Source organism: Fukomys damarensis, unplaced genomic scaffold (assembly GCF_012274545.1).
Source record: "Fukomys damarensis isolate Sample0158 unplaced genomic scaffold, DMR_v1.0_HiC HiC_scaffold_24, whole genome shotgun sequence".
NCBI lineage: Eukaryota > Metazoa > Chordata > Mammalia > Rodentia > Bathyergidae > Fukomys > Fukomys damarensis.
In genome coordinates this window covers 23,346,692-23,361,625 of record NW_022900936.1, presented here as the reverse complement: position 1 = coordinate 23,361,625, position 14,934 = coordinate 23,346,692, and the positions used below count along the sequence as shown (strand labels likewise).

Sequence of the window (14,934 nt, the reverse complement as noted above, 5' to 3'; positions counted from 1 at the left end):
AGGCAGGCAGCTGAAAAAAACCCCCTCTGGGGTCCTTGGGTCCTTCCTGGGTCTGTTGTCGCGCAGGCCGGGAGCTCGCGCGCACGCCGCCGGGTGATCGCAGACAGGCAGGCAGGCAGGCAGCTGAAAAAAACCCCCTCTGGGGTCCTTGGGTCCTTCCTGGGTCTGTTGTCACGCAGGCCGGGAGCTCGCGCGCACGCCGCCGGGTGATCGCCGTAAATATATTTTCATAGATTCTAAAGTCATACATATAAAGCAGGCAACATTTTAATTTCCTTTAATTAAGCTCAATTTCTATTATATACCCTGATTCCTCTGATGGAATAAAAATAAAATCAAGTCATTTCCAGGTGAATTGGCTTTGTCATTTTGGGTCCTTCCTGGGTCTGTTGTCACGCAGGCCGGGAGCTCGCGCGCACGCCGCCGGGTGATCGCCGTAAATATATTTTCATAGATTCTAAAGTCATACATATAAAGCAGGCAACATTTTAATTTCCTTTAATTAAGCTCAATTTCTATTATATACCCTGATTCCTCTGATGGAATAAAAATAAAATCAAGTCATTTCCAGGTGAATTTAGGCTTTGTCATTTTTTTTCTTCAGTGACTTCAAGTTTAAGATCATGTCAATTTTGTATTTTACCTGTGGAGTATCTCTTCACACTGTTGGTGGTTTCTCTTGCTGTTCAAAAGCTTTTTAATAAGATGAGATCTCAGTTGTTGATTCTTTGTAGCATTTCCTGTGCTGTCTGGGCTTTGTTCATGAACTAACAGAAAGATTCTTGATGCCAAAAAATACCACAATGGAGAAATAAGGAAACAGTGGAATTGTTAATGACTTTGCAAGGTGTCATCTTATATGTATCCATCTAATTTTGCCAGAGATGGGAAAGGGGAAAGTCAGGAAATGTTTCTCAGAGAAGGTGAAGAGGAGGTATTCAAGCAGAGGAGGATGAAAAACTGTTACAGGCATGGTTTTCAGGATCAGAAATCAATGGAGGCATGAAATATGATGGTACATAGAACTATTTTGTTTTTGTTCTGATAACCTGACCAACATTTGAACACCCTTCCTGCATGGAAGAAACAGAACTTACCAGAATTTTAGAAGCTAAACATGCCAGTGTGACTAGGTTATGGGCATGTGACTTAGAGACTATCATCATTTTAATGAAAGTAGTGATACCAAAATGATAAGTAGTGATAGACCATAGAAAATCCATTCTAGTGGGCCTGGCAGGGGTGGCGGGAGCTACATGCCTTTTCAAGGGCAACAGTGGCACTGCCATCCTTGCCATCAGTGAGTTGTCAATGCAAGATGAATATTTGATGCTTCACTGGAAGAGAAGCAAAGTTCTTGTATATTTACAACAGGGCATAGTAGTGTAAATTAGAGGGTCCAATGAGAAGGGGTGGTGGAGTTCTTACTGGGCCAATTTTGTAGCTTGATTTGAAACAGTATATTATTTAGACTTTGCTATATAACAAGCAATCTCCCAACTAAGTGGCAAATGACAAAGACTTTCTTCTTGGCCTTAGATAGGCTTCTTTTTGACCAGGTCTCAGTTTAGACCTATAAAAAGTGTAGATTCTCAGTGTAAGTGATTTTGTCCACCCCTTACCCACACCCCCATTCTATACACACTACAAGATTTGAACAAACACCAGTATAGTGCACCCCTAAAGAATAATGACCCTCAGCCCCTTAACTTTATGTTTTGTTACTTCCTGTGCTATCAGTTCAAGGGGTCCAGATGGTTGACTGTCAAACTTTTCCACTTCATTTCCTCCATAGTTTACCTTCTGTGAGGTGTGGATGTCTGTGTTTGTGCCTTGTTTAAATGTCTTCTCATTGCTATATCTGTTATTGGTACTGTCCTTGGTTTAATTCCTGGGTTAATACTTTGATCTTCCGGATATAGCTGGTCTTTAGGTTTTGCGTCTCTAATGACTCTGAGACACTCCCATTTTCATTATACAAGGGAGCACAACTGATTAGATCCATCACAATACCTTAGCTCAAGTGATATAATGAGCAACACAATAGCATCAAGCACAGTTTAGAAAATGACAGTTTGTGGTCATTCTTAATCCATCACCTTTAACTATGTGAATTAAATCAAAACTGAGGACCAGGCCAAAATATGTTTATAGTGAATAAACTTTTCAAAATAACACCTTTTCAGCATGGGTAATTAGAAGGAGTTGGGGGGGAGGGATAGATAGGATGGGGAATGGTTAGAAGTGAGGTCAGAGGACACAGGAAGATCACACAAACTCTAGGAAGCTGTTGAAGAGAAGAGGAGAAGACAGAACAAAATATACAGAAGAACAGAATACACTAATAGCAATAGGGAGACTAGAGGCTATAATCACTTTCTTTTAAAACTAATGGTAATTGAGAGAAAGAAAAAGAGAAGAAAAGGAAAAGAAATAAAATAAATTTGAATTAGGATAAGAATAGAAACAAAAAGGGAGAGAAAAGCAGATGAGAGAGAGAGAGAGAGAGACAGAGAAGAAGATAAAAAGGAAAAAATCGAGAAAAGAAAAAGATAGATAAAATTTTTATAAATGATTAAAGATAAGAGGAAAACATTACTTTGAAAATAAAAAATACAAATAGAAGTAGAGGGCCTCCTTCAGGGTGTGCCTCTATTGACACAATAGACAGAATGGGCAGGAGTGTGCAGATCTATGTTAATTAATTTCAGCAAGCCAGCAGCTGTCCTGTGAGTTTCAGGATGATTTCTGTCTGCAAGGCCCAAGTTGAGGTCTGTGACCTCCTGCTGGTTTGAAGTTTGCAAGATTCTACAGCTGGTTCTAGCTGTCTTTCTCCTGAACTTAGACCAGGTTCCCATGTGAGGTTGTGGTCCATCCAATTTACCAACTATCATGGGTGTTGTGCTTTTATCACAGAGATTTTCTTCACTTTTCCAGTGTGCTTCAATTTTCATCTAGGAGCCTCAGAGAGGCCCTCTTTCTTTTGTTTGTGGGGTGGGGCATGGACATGTGCAACTGGGACCTTCTGCTGCACTGGGCGGAAGGGGCAGGATTACCAGAGGATCTCACAATGCTTCAGTGGTCCTCTTTTGCTCCCTGCCAAAGACACATGTCCACTATAGGGTTGCAAGGTGCTACTGGTCTCCTCTGTAACACTAGGATGAAGGGGCAGGTGTACTAGAGGGTCTCATGCTGCTTCTGTGGCCCTCTGTTGCTCCACACCAAAGAGGCTGTCCTCTTTTTGAATTTTAAATAATAATTTGTGAATTGTTTTCTTTTTAGTACCTCACTCTTATTTTTTGCCCTTGCCTTTCTGGTATATACTTATGATACTGTTCTCTGCATGGGAGCTTTCTCCAGATGCCAGGAACATGCTTGTGAGCACAGGTTAGAAGTGCCAGGGAATTAACATTACCAAGGACAGCCTTCACCTTATCATCCTCACCTTAGGTGAACAACATTTTGGGGTGTTTTAAAACATATCCTAATCATTTCAGAAGGACTGGTCTATAGTTGCCCTCCTCTTTAATGTACTTTTGGATTGATTCCCTTCCCTGCCTTATATTCCTTCTGAGAGTTCTTACTGATGCCTCTGAACATCTCACAAGTAAAATCTTTGTGGGGCTGCTTCTGGAAGGAACCAGTTAAGAGTAAAATCTTTGTCTATATTTCTATTTGGTACTTAAATATATTTTTATTTTAATTAATACATAGTAGTTGCATGTATTTATAGGGTATAGTGCTTATTTTTAATACATGTATACAATAAGCGGCATATCTATCACTTTAGACTTATATCATTTCTTTATGTTGGGAACACTGAAATCCACTCTGAAAACTTTTCTGAAATAGTTAGTTCATTGTGAACTATTATGATTTGGGTCTAGATGTTCCCCCAAACCTCATGTGGTCATAGGATTGATTTAGAATGTGTAAGTCTGGAATTGATTCATGTTGCAACGCTAGGCTCAAGGGCACTAGGATTAAGGGTGTGAGTGCTACCCACCCTAAGAAGTCTGAATAAGATAAAAGGGGCTGGGAAACACTGTTAATTCTCTTGTTACCTTTGCTGCCTTATGTATACCATGTTGTTTCTGCTCTGCTGTGCCTGTTTCTCATCCAGCCTTGGAACCAGCCAATTATGTACTGAAATCTCTACAAATTGTTAGCCAAATAAACCCCTTTCCCACTAACTTTGGGTGTTCGGTATTTTGTCTCAACAACGAGAGAAAAGTAACTAACACATAAACTATATTTCTTTCTGTGCTATATAATATTAAAAGTTATTTCTCAGCAGAGGCAGGAGGATTATAAATTCAAGCCCACATGGGCAACTTGGTGATTTAGTGAGGCTCTGTCTCAAAATAAAACAAAACAAAGAAAAATGTAGCTCATTCTGAAGGCCCATTGTTCAATCCCCAGTACCATAAATACACAAAAAGTTATTCCTCCTGTCCAACTGCACCATTGTACCAAATAATACTCTCTCCATTCCTCTATCTTTCTAAAGCAGTGCTGCCCAATAAAATGTAATGTGAATCACATATGCTTTAAAGACTTTGTGGTAGCCCAATTGTTTTAAAAAGGGAAATAGAAAGCAGAAGGAGTAGGTCCAGGTCAGCCATGCAGAGATTTCATCCTCGCTCCAGCCTGCATCAAGCCAACTGGTGAGGACTGGGTAGCCATGTGGTCACCTCTGCAATATCCAGCCCCTCTTCCCCGTGTTCTCAGGCCTCCTGATTGTGCCAGTTCTTGGATCCACTCTGCAGAGCCACAGCTGGTCATAGAGGTCATTTTTCAGAACTCCAGAAGATAGAACCAAAGTGAACTGCAATAGAGGCACATCAGATCTCCATAGTTGCTAAGTTGGAGAGATCACCACCTTTCATCAAAACTTTGAATATCTTCAGAGAAAGGGCAGAGGGAACCAGCAGTAGAACCTTGCAGAATTCAATCCTGCAGGAAGTCAGGGAGCTCAAATTGGGCCTTGCAGCCCAAATTCAGCCTGAATCTCAGCAGTCAGCCATTGGCTAGCTGAGACTAAATGACTTATTTCTGCACATGGCTGCACACATTGTCTACTGTGACTGCAGAGATATAGTCTAAAAGAGGCCCTTCAAATTCTTTTTGTTATTTCTTTTCCTCATACAACTCTGTAAATTATCTTTTCTGTCTTCTTTTTGAAACTCAGTCTAATGCTCCCTCATATTACTCTCCATCTCCCATCCTGTTCCTGCCATAACTCAGACCTCTTCTTTTCTTGTTTTTTTCTGCTCTTCTCTCATTTTTCTTCACTCAAGGATCAATAGTTTCAAAGGAAAGTGAGCCCCTATTACTATCAAGTTGTATTCTTGTTCTTATTCTTGAACTCAGCCTTTCCCTCTTGTCTTTGACAGTTTCCAAAAGTTTGTGTGGTCAACCTGTGTCCTCTGGCTTCACTTGAAACATTCTCCAATTCTTCTACCTATCCATTAACAGAAACTGACAAAAAAAAAAAATAGATGAGCTCAGGACATAATAGAAGCCAGCATAAGAAAGAAATGAAAACTATGAATGCCCAACACAGGAAAGAAATGCAATCCATAAAACATATTCAAAGAGATATCCAGGAGATTAAACACTCTATTGAAAGTGTTTGCAATAGAATAAAAGAATGTGCAGATAGAATTTCAGGTAGAGAAGATAGGATTGCACTCAGTGACCATGCAAAGAGAGGTCTCTTAAAAACAGTAAGGGATCATGACAAATCGATTAAACAACTCCTAGATGATGCAAAGAAGAAAAATATAAGACTGATAGGAATCCATGAAGTAGCAGGAGAAAATACAAATGACTCAAAAAAGCTGTTCACAGAATTAATGAGAGAAAACTTCACAAATAGAGGGGACGAATTTGACATACAGATAAGTGAGGCATATAGGACTCTAATTAGCCATGATCAAAAAAAAATCTACACCTAGACATATAATAATCAAGATCCCAGAAACCCAACTGAAGAACAAAATACTACAAGCAGTAAGAGAAAAGAAACAAATAACATGCAAAGGAAAGCCCATCAGAATCACAACAGACATTTCAACACATACTCTCACATCAAGGAGAGACTGGAGTGAAGTATTACAAGTCCTAAATGAAAACAACCTCCAACCTAGACTGATGTATCCTGCAAAACTCTCTTTCAAAGTGGATGGGGAAATAAGATGCTACCATGACAAAAAACACCTAAGAAACTTCATGAATATCAAACCAGCACTACAAGGAGTTCTAAAAAATATCCTAGAAAGAGACAATGAAGATCACAACACCATGAGGCCCAACAGAGCAAATCAAATAGGCAAGGCAAGAAACTAAAAGGAGAGGGCAAAAAATTAATAAGAGTCAACAAAAGGACAACAACATGTCAATAATAAGTCAGTACATATCAGTTATAACCATCAATGTCAATGGCCTCAATTCACCAGTCAAAAGAAATAGACCGGCAGAATGGATTAAGAAGCAAAACACAACAATATGTTGTAGACAAGAAAAACACCTAGTGCTAAAAGAAGCCCATAGACTGAAAGTGAAAGGATGAAAACCAATACTCCATGTGACAGGAGCCCAGTAAAAAGCAGGGGTAGCTATCTTATTCTCAGACAAAGTAAATTTCAAACCAAAACTGTTTAAGAGAGACAAAGAAGGCCACTACATCCTTGTAAAGGGAACAATTCAAGAGGAAGAGATGACAATCGTAAATATATATACACAAAATATTAATGCCCCCAACTATATAAAACAAATATTAAGTAACATGGAAAATCAAATAAGCACTAATACAGTTGCAGTGGGGGACCTAAATACCTCACTATCACAAATAGATAGATATCCTAAGCAAAAAATCAACAACAAAATACTAGAACTGAACCAAGCTTTTGAACATATGGATTTAATAGACGTCTATAGAGTGTTCCACCCCACAAAAGCAGAATATACATTCTTTTCAGCTGCACATGGGTCATTCTCCAAGATAGACCACATAGTAGCTCCTAGAACAGGTTTGAATAAATGCAAAGCAAGTGAAGTTATCCCATTATCAGATCATAGTGCAATTAAGCATAAGAAACAGCATAAGAAACAGCATAAGAAACATTAGGAATTTCACAAACACATGGAAATTGAACAACATTCTTCTATGCAATCAACACCTCACAGAGGAAATTAAAGAATAAATTAGATAGTTTTTACAAACAAAATGACAATGCCAATACAGCATACAGTAATCTTTGGGGCACAGTGAAAGTAGTTCTATGTGGAAAATTCATAGCACTGAATGCCCACACTAGGAAAACAGAGCAAGCTCAAATAAACAACGTAATGATAAATCTTAGACTCCCAGAACAAGAAGAGGAAGAAAAACCCAAAATTCTTACAAGAGAGATAATTATAAAGACTAGAGCAAAAATCAATGCAATGGAAACTAAGAAACTGATACAAAAAAATCAATGAATTAATGACTCGGTTTTTTGAAAGAATAAATAAAATCAACAAGCCCTTAGCTATCCTTGTCAAAAAAAGGAAAGAAAAGGCTCAGATCCATGCAATTAGGAACAAAAATGTGAATTCACAACAGATCCAGCAGAAATCCAGAGGATCATCAATACCTACTCTGAGAACCTGTACTCTAACAAAATGGAAAACACAGAAGAAATGGACAGATTTCTAGATATTTATGAATTACCAAAGTTGAACAAAGAAGTTAAAAAAATTCTAACACCCCAATTACAATCAGTGAAATTGAAAATGTAATTAAAAGCTTACCAACAAAGAAAAGCCCAGGTCCTGATTGATTCACTACTGAATTTTACAAGGCATTTAGAGAAGAACTACTGTCACTGCTCCTTAAACTTTTCAGTGAAATTGAAAGGGAAGCAATACATCCAAATTCATTCCTGGAAGCAAGTGTTATTTTGATTCCCAAACCAGGAAAAGACCCAACTAAAAAAGAGAACTATAGGCCAATCTCCGTAATGAGCATGGATGCAAAAATCCTTAATAAGATACTAGAAAACAGAATACAGAGGATCATCAAGAAGATCATACACCCTGACCAAGTTGGATTTGTTCCAGGAATGCAAGGATGGTTTGACATACGTAAATCAATAAATGTAATACACTATATTGACAGAGTCAAGGACAAAAACCATATGATTCTCAATAGATGCAGAAAAAGCATTGGACAAAATTCAACACCCATTCATGATGAAAACCCTGTAAAAATTGAAATAGATGATCTATGTCTCAACCTAACAAAGGCTATCTATGAAAAATCAACAGCCAACATCATATTAAATGGACAAAAACCAAAAACCTTCACGTTAAAATCAGACACATTAAAATCAAGACAAGGATTCACATTATCACCACTCCTCTTCAATATAGTTCTGGACACATTAGCCACAGCAATTAGACAAGAGAAAGAAATCAAGGCAATAAAGATTGGAAACGAAGAAGTTAAACTTTCATTATTTGCTGATGATATGATACTCTACATTGAAGACCCAAAAATTCCACCAAAGACTTCTAGACTTAATTCACAGATTCAGTAGAGTAGCTGGATACAACGTCAACACTCAAAAATCCATAGCCTTCTTGTACACAAATAACAGATTCACTGAGAGAGAAATTAGGGAAATAATCCTTTTCAAAATAGCACCCAAAAAAGTGAAGTATCTAGGAATCAACCTAATAAAAGAAGCAAAAAACCTCTACAGCACTCTGAAAAAAGAGATCAAAGAGGATATAAGAAAATGGAAAGATATCCCTTGCTTCTGGGTAAGAACAATCAACACAGTGAAAATGGACATACTACCAAAACTGCTATACAGGTTCAATGCAATTCCAATTGAAATTCCAACACTATTTCACAGAACTAGAAAGAAGAATCCAAAAATTTATTTGTAACCATAAGAGATCTAGAATAGCAAAAGCCATCCTAGGCAACAGACACATGGCAGCGTGTATAACAATTCCTAATTTGAAACTATACTACAAAGCCACTGTGATAAAAACAGCATGGTACTGGTAGAGAAACAGACCTGAGGACCAGTGTAATAGATTGGAAGATAACAGAAACTACTCCAGAGGTACTGAACTACTTCATCTTTGACAAAGGAGCTAACCATCCTCAGTGGAGGAAAGATAGCCTCTTTAAGAAATGGTGTTGGAAAAACTGGATTTCAACCTGCCAAAGATTAAAACTAGACCCTTATCTTTCACCATGCAGTAACTTAAAATCCAAGTGGTTTAAAGATCTAAATATTAAAAAAGAGACACTAAATTTGCTGGAAGATAAGTTAGGCTGAGCTCTTGAAGACAATGGCATAGGAAAAGACTTGATGAACAAATCCTCAGTAGCTTGGGAACCAGAAAAAGAATGAACAACTGGGTTCTCATCTGATTAAAAAGCTTCTGCACTGCAAAAGAACTAAGAGACAACCTACAATGTGGAAAAAAATTTTACTAGCTACTCCTCAGACAAAGGACTATTATCTAGAATATATAAAGTACTAAAAAAAAATCAGAACTCCCCCAAACGTAAAGACCTGATTCAGAAATGGGAATGTGAAATGAATAGACATTTCTCAGGCAAAGAAGTAAAAGCATCAAATAAATATATATATATAGGGTGTGGGGTGCACCGAGCCTGGGACTGCCCAGCCAGAACCAGGCCTTCTGTCAGAGAATGGTTGGCTGAAAGTCTGGGGACCTGTGGTTCTGGGGACCCTCACTTGGGCACTTCAAGATCTGAGGGGCATGAGCTGCTAAAGGGGTCAGAAGCAAGGTCAAAATGTTCTGAATCAAGGTGAGTCAAAGAGGGGAATGCTTTTCAGTGGCATGGTGCACACATCCACTAGCCCTATTGAGTCAGGCCAAAGGTGCTCTACAGGGTTTGTACATGGCTGAAATCAGATCCCTTACTTTGGTGGGAGGTGTGAGCTTCCGGGGTTCAGGGGTTTCGTGGAGGAGAGATTTACTTGAGGTGGAAGAGATGGGCAGCATCTCCTTAATGGGTGTCATGAAAGGTCCTCCCTCCTACTGGGGGCAGTCAAGCTGCAGGGCAGGCTCGGCAGACTCTGCCAGGAGGCAGACAGGGTGCTCCATGGCTTGTGCAGATGTGTTGGGGCCCTCCAAGAAGACAAGCTCGGGCTCATCCACACGAGGAGACAACAGGTGGCTGTTTCCTTTAAGACCGGCTTATCTCCCTTCTCTCTCTATGTTTAATCATGAGAATTTCTGAGACACACCATGCCAGGAATTTGAGCTCACTGAAGGACTTCTTGGGGCTTGGAGTGGGAGAGCAGGATGAATCTTCCAGGAGTGAGATGACTCTTCTTTGAAAGATGGGCATAGAGACGGCCACTCCTCCAAGGGAGGACTCTCCACTTTGATGGGTCTCCCTATGGGGAGTATGTCCTCCCCAGGCTGGGTTTCTTCTTCCTTGATAGACTGAACTGGAAGCAAAGGTAACAGTCCTTCTCCAAGCAGAGATTTCTCCTCTTTCACTGGTTCACCAGCAGGAAGAGGGGCTATCCCTCATCAGCCAGCAGTACCTTGGGGGCAGTGTGGACTCACTTGCTGTGGAAGGCTAGCTCTGATCTCTTGAGTGAAGCCTCCAGGGGCAATGGAACCTACACTGTGGGCTGCAACACCAGGGACTGGTTCACTGGGAACTGGATGGGCACCAGTTAAGAGTTAGCCCATGGCAGCAGTGGTTTCATCTTCTGCCATATGCCCATGGGAGTTCAGTTATTTTTTTTTCATCTTATTGAGTTTATTGGTACTTTTTAAGTATGCAATACAGTTACATTCATCATTGGGATCTTGTACCTTTACATGACAGATCTTGTTGTTTTACCCATGCCCGAGCAGAGCTTAGCATTGGGCCGCTTCTGCTGTGATCCCAAGTGCTCAGGTGATTGTGGAGCCCCTGAATCCCATGGTTTAAACACCTGATCCAAAGTCAGGAATCTGTTAACACTGGAATGAATGGTCCAAAAGGAGACCTTGCCATTGGCAGATGTCTCTCAACCAAACATGTCGTGTAGGGAAAGGTTGTGAGGAATGGAATTCTTCCAGCCTGGCTTGTCAATGTGCTTAAAATAGAGGAAGTGATCCTTGATCCAAGTGTAGATGTCCTTCAAGGTCATGTGCTTTCTCTCAAGGCTGTTGATGGTGAATTGTATCATGGCTATGTAAGAGTAGGGCAGCCTCACAGACACAGAGTCCTGCGAGGGTGTTGATGCCCTCAAAGGCTGCTCCACCTTGACCTGACTCTGCTCCAGGTTACAGTTCTTCTCCACTTTGTGACTGATGCTGCAGGAGCCCAGGCCATCAGAACTCATCTTCCTGAGCCATTGAATGTTAGTCAGGCTGCTGTCCAGAATGCAGCCCACTGCCTCACTGCCAGCACAGCTCCCCTGACAGGGCTGGTCTAGGAACATTCGTGTCGCTAGCTGCAGACTTTGCTCCCGACTTCTCAGTTAGCATTTCTGTACTCTTGGAATCACTGCTATTTTTGTCTTGTGGATTTGGTCCTGGAGAGCAAGCTGGGGCTCCCCCACAGCTGATGAGGATGAATTTGTTGGGCCCACTGCTGCCACACTCTTTTCCTTTGATGGTCAGTACTGTGATGATGCTTTGGATATCAGCACTGTTAAGGATGGCCACCACTTGTGTGTTGGGCATGGTAGTGTGATTAATAATTTCTATCCCTGGCTGGAGATTTAGCTCAGTGGTTTGGTGGCCTGCCTTGCAAGCACAAGGACCCGAGTTCAATCCCTGGTACAAAAAAAAAAAAAAATGTCTATCCCAGCTGGAAACTTGCAACAGCTGGATTCTGCCACCTCCTTGGTTGCTGGTGCTTCACTAAGCTCCTTTTGGGCAGGAGGTTTCTTAGGCTCTTCAGATGTTTCAGCTGGAGCATTTGAACAGGAAGGGGCAGCCTTTGTCTTTTGAGAATCAGTGGCTGATGGGGGCTGGTTTTCATTCTGAATCTGTGCCCTCACTCTCCATTGAGAATCACAAGCATGGACTCTTAGACCGTAGAGATGCCATCCAGGGCCCAACACAGTGCTCTTGGGCCCGCCAGGCCTGGAGAGTGAGTGGGATGGGAGCCCAGGAGCCCAGGGGGGAAGGGGACCTGGGCAGTCCAGATGGGTCGTCACCGGAGCTTTCAGTTTGTTTGCTGTTTCAGAAACATTGGATTTCTTGCAGCTGATGGGTTAAGAGAACCAAACACACACACACATGCACACCCGCACGTGCACGCACACACACACACACACACACACACACACACACACACACACACACACGTTCACTAAATCTGTGGGTTGCCAGAATTTATTGTCAGTTGAATTTTCAGCTTTGCTATATGTCTTATGTTGGGTGTTGATCAAGAAATAGGACACTGAGAATGGACATTTTATTATATGGGAGGAGCTTCAACTCCCTAGTAAATTGTGTTGGCAAGTAAAGCAGCCCTCCTCTCTTTGATGATGGCTTTCCCTTTTACGTGAAGTCCTTGAAAAGCCTACTAACAAGGCTATCTTAGGATCTTACCTGGCAAGAGGAAGCCTCTTTGTCTTTTGTCCCAGCCTAACCTTCCTTGTCTCCAGGGGTTAAAACTGCTCTCAGATTCCATCATGCTCTGAAAATTAATTTAAGAGAAAATCTGTAAGACGAAAGAGTAGTCACACAAAAAAACACCAATTTTTGTTAATTTATATCAGAATTGTTTGTGTGTGTGTGTGTGTGTTTGTGTGTAAAGCAGGCCAAAGAAGGAAGTGCTAATTTTAGATCAGACTGATTTTAACATAATAGAGAAGACTCAGTAAAATTCTGAATTTAATATGGCTCTTCAAGCTGGGAGTAATTCTAATTGTTTGCTTGGATTACTTGTGTAAGAATCAAAGCTTCACATCGTTTTTGAATCAGAAAAAAACAGTGACATTATTATTCTGAAAACCAGCAGATGTTGGTAAAAAACACATTGAACTGATTTCTTTTCACTTGAATATTTTATTTTATATATCTATATCTATATCTATATATATGTATGTATTTCCTCATTGAGTTTATTGATACATTTTAGGTATACAGTACAGTTACATTCATTATTGGGATCTTGTACCCTTACATGACAGGTCTTGTTTCTCATTTTTTTCCCCTTGTCCCTGTCCTCCTCTCACCCCTCCCCGCTCCTACCCACAAACACTTCATTTTCATTTTCTCATATTTTTTTCTTTTACCTTGTTGGTTAATGTAATATATATATATTTATATATAGAATCAATATAAACAAAACATTTATAATTAATATGTTGATATGGAAAAAAGAGAAAATATATTGGAGTTGTCTGACAATACAGGTGAATAAAATCAGGCGTATAATTCATAGAGCAGTGGCATTATTTTTGACCCATTGAAATACTCTCAAAGTTTAAATTTTTTTGGTACAGGGGATTGAACTCAGGGCCTTGCACTTGAAAGGCAGATGGCAGAACCACTAAGCTAAATCCCTGGCCCAAAGTTTAAAATTTGGTAGAAGTTTGAATACAGTAGTTTATTTATTCTTTCAGATATTTATTGAATTTCTAAAATGTTGATACTCAGCATTCTAGTTATTAGAGACATATCAGTTAAGTAGGTAGATCTCTCATGTACCTTATATTCCACTGGAGAAAGAGAATAAACAAATAGATTAAAATGTACAGGGCCGGGCATTTAGCTCAGTGGTTCGGTGGCCTGCCTTGCAAGCGCAAGGATCAGAGTTCGATCCCCAGTACCAAAAAAAATAAAAGTACAGAATGTCAGAAGGTGATTTGTATAAGAAGAAAAATAAATCTGGATATATAAAAATTGCCAGGATGTAGATGGGTACAACTGTAAATAGGATTTTCAGAGCCAGTGTCACTGAGAACATCACATTTGAGCAGTAGCCTGAGGAAGTGTTGAAGTAGCCTGTGCATCTGCAAGGAAGAGTATTCTGGACAGAAAGAATAACAAAAGCAAAGACTGTGGCCAGTGTAGCTAGCCTTGGTGACCCAACTAGGAGATGAGGTGGAGGGTATAGAGCACAGCCACACTGAATTACTTCTTTCCCAAAACAAGAATGATAGAAAATTATATCAGACACAGTGAAGAATTAGAAAGCAGCATTGAAGTTAGAAGTCCTCCACCAACAATTTGAATTGATTCATTTGAGTCCATTGTGAAGGCAGGGATAAATTGCATAGGTAATTTCATTAACTCTCACCTTACCTCTTCCTTCTCCATTGCACACTATTGTCCTGGGAGAATTCCTGACTTAAGAGAAAAACATTTGATTCTAATGAATAATGGTAAATGGAAGGGAGGGCAGAGGTAAGGGGAAAAAATGAGAATCAAGACTTGTCATGTAGAGGTACAAGATCCCAACAATGAATGTAACTGTACTGTATCCCTAAAATGTACCAATAAACTCAATTAAAGCTGAAAAAAAATAATGGTACATGGCTCTGCACCAACCAAAAAATAGATTCCTGAGGCATCAATTCCTCCCTTCAAAGTGACCCTGAACAGATCTTTGAGAAGGGAAATTCTCCAAGTGGGCAGAAATTGAAACAATTTGTCTTGTTCACTTTGTCTGTTAGTAGAGAGACTGTGGTAAATTTCTGTACTGATTGTGGACATTGGCTAATGGTACAATCAGATTGTCAGGAACTTAAATGAAATAGAATTGTAAGATTGATCACTAAGTATTTGAGTGAAGACATATATTGATAAACTTCTTTGAATGGAGTTTCAAAGTGTGACTAAATATAACCAACAGAAGGCCACTGGGAATGAAGCTTTTAATTAACGGTGAGCAAGAAGTTGACTCACAGTATTTATGTCAGCCTTCTTCATTCTCAT

The 14,934-nt window shown here is 39.9% G+C and overlaps 1 pseudogene; it reads right to left on the bottom strand.

The window, feature by feature from the left end:
* LOC104847471 overlaps nucleotides 1-12,025 on the bottom strand; it is a 20,630-nt pseudogene extending 8,605 nt beyond the window's left edge.
* Between the last annotated feature and the right edge of the window lie 2,909 nt (nucleotides 12,026-14,934).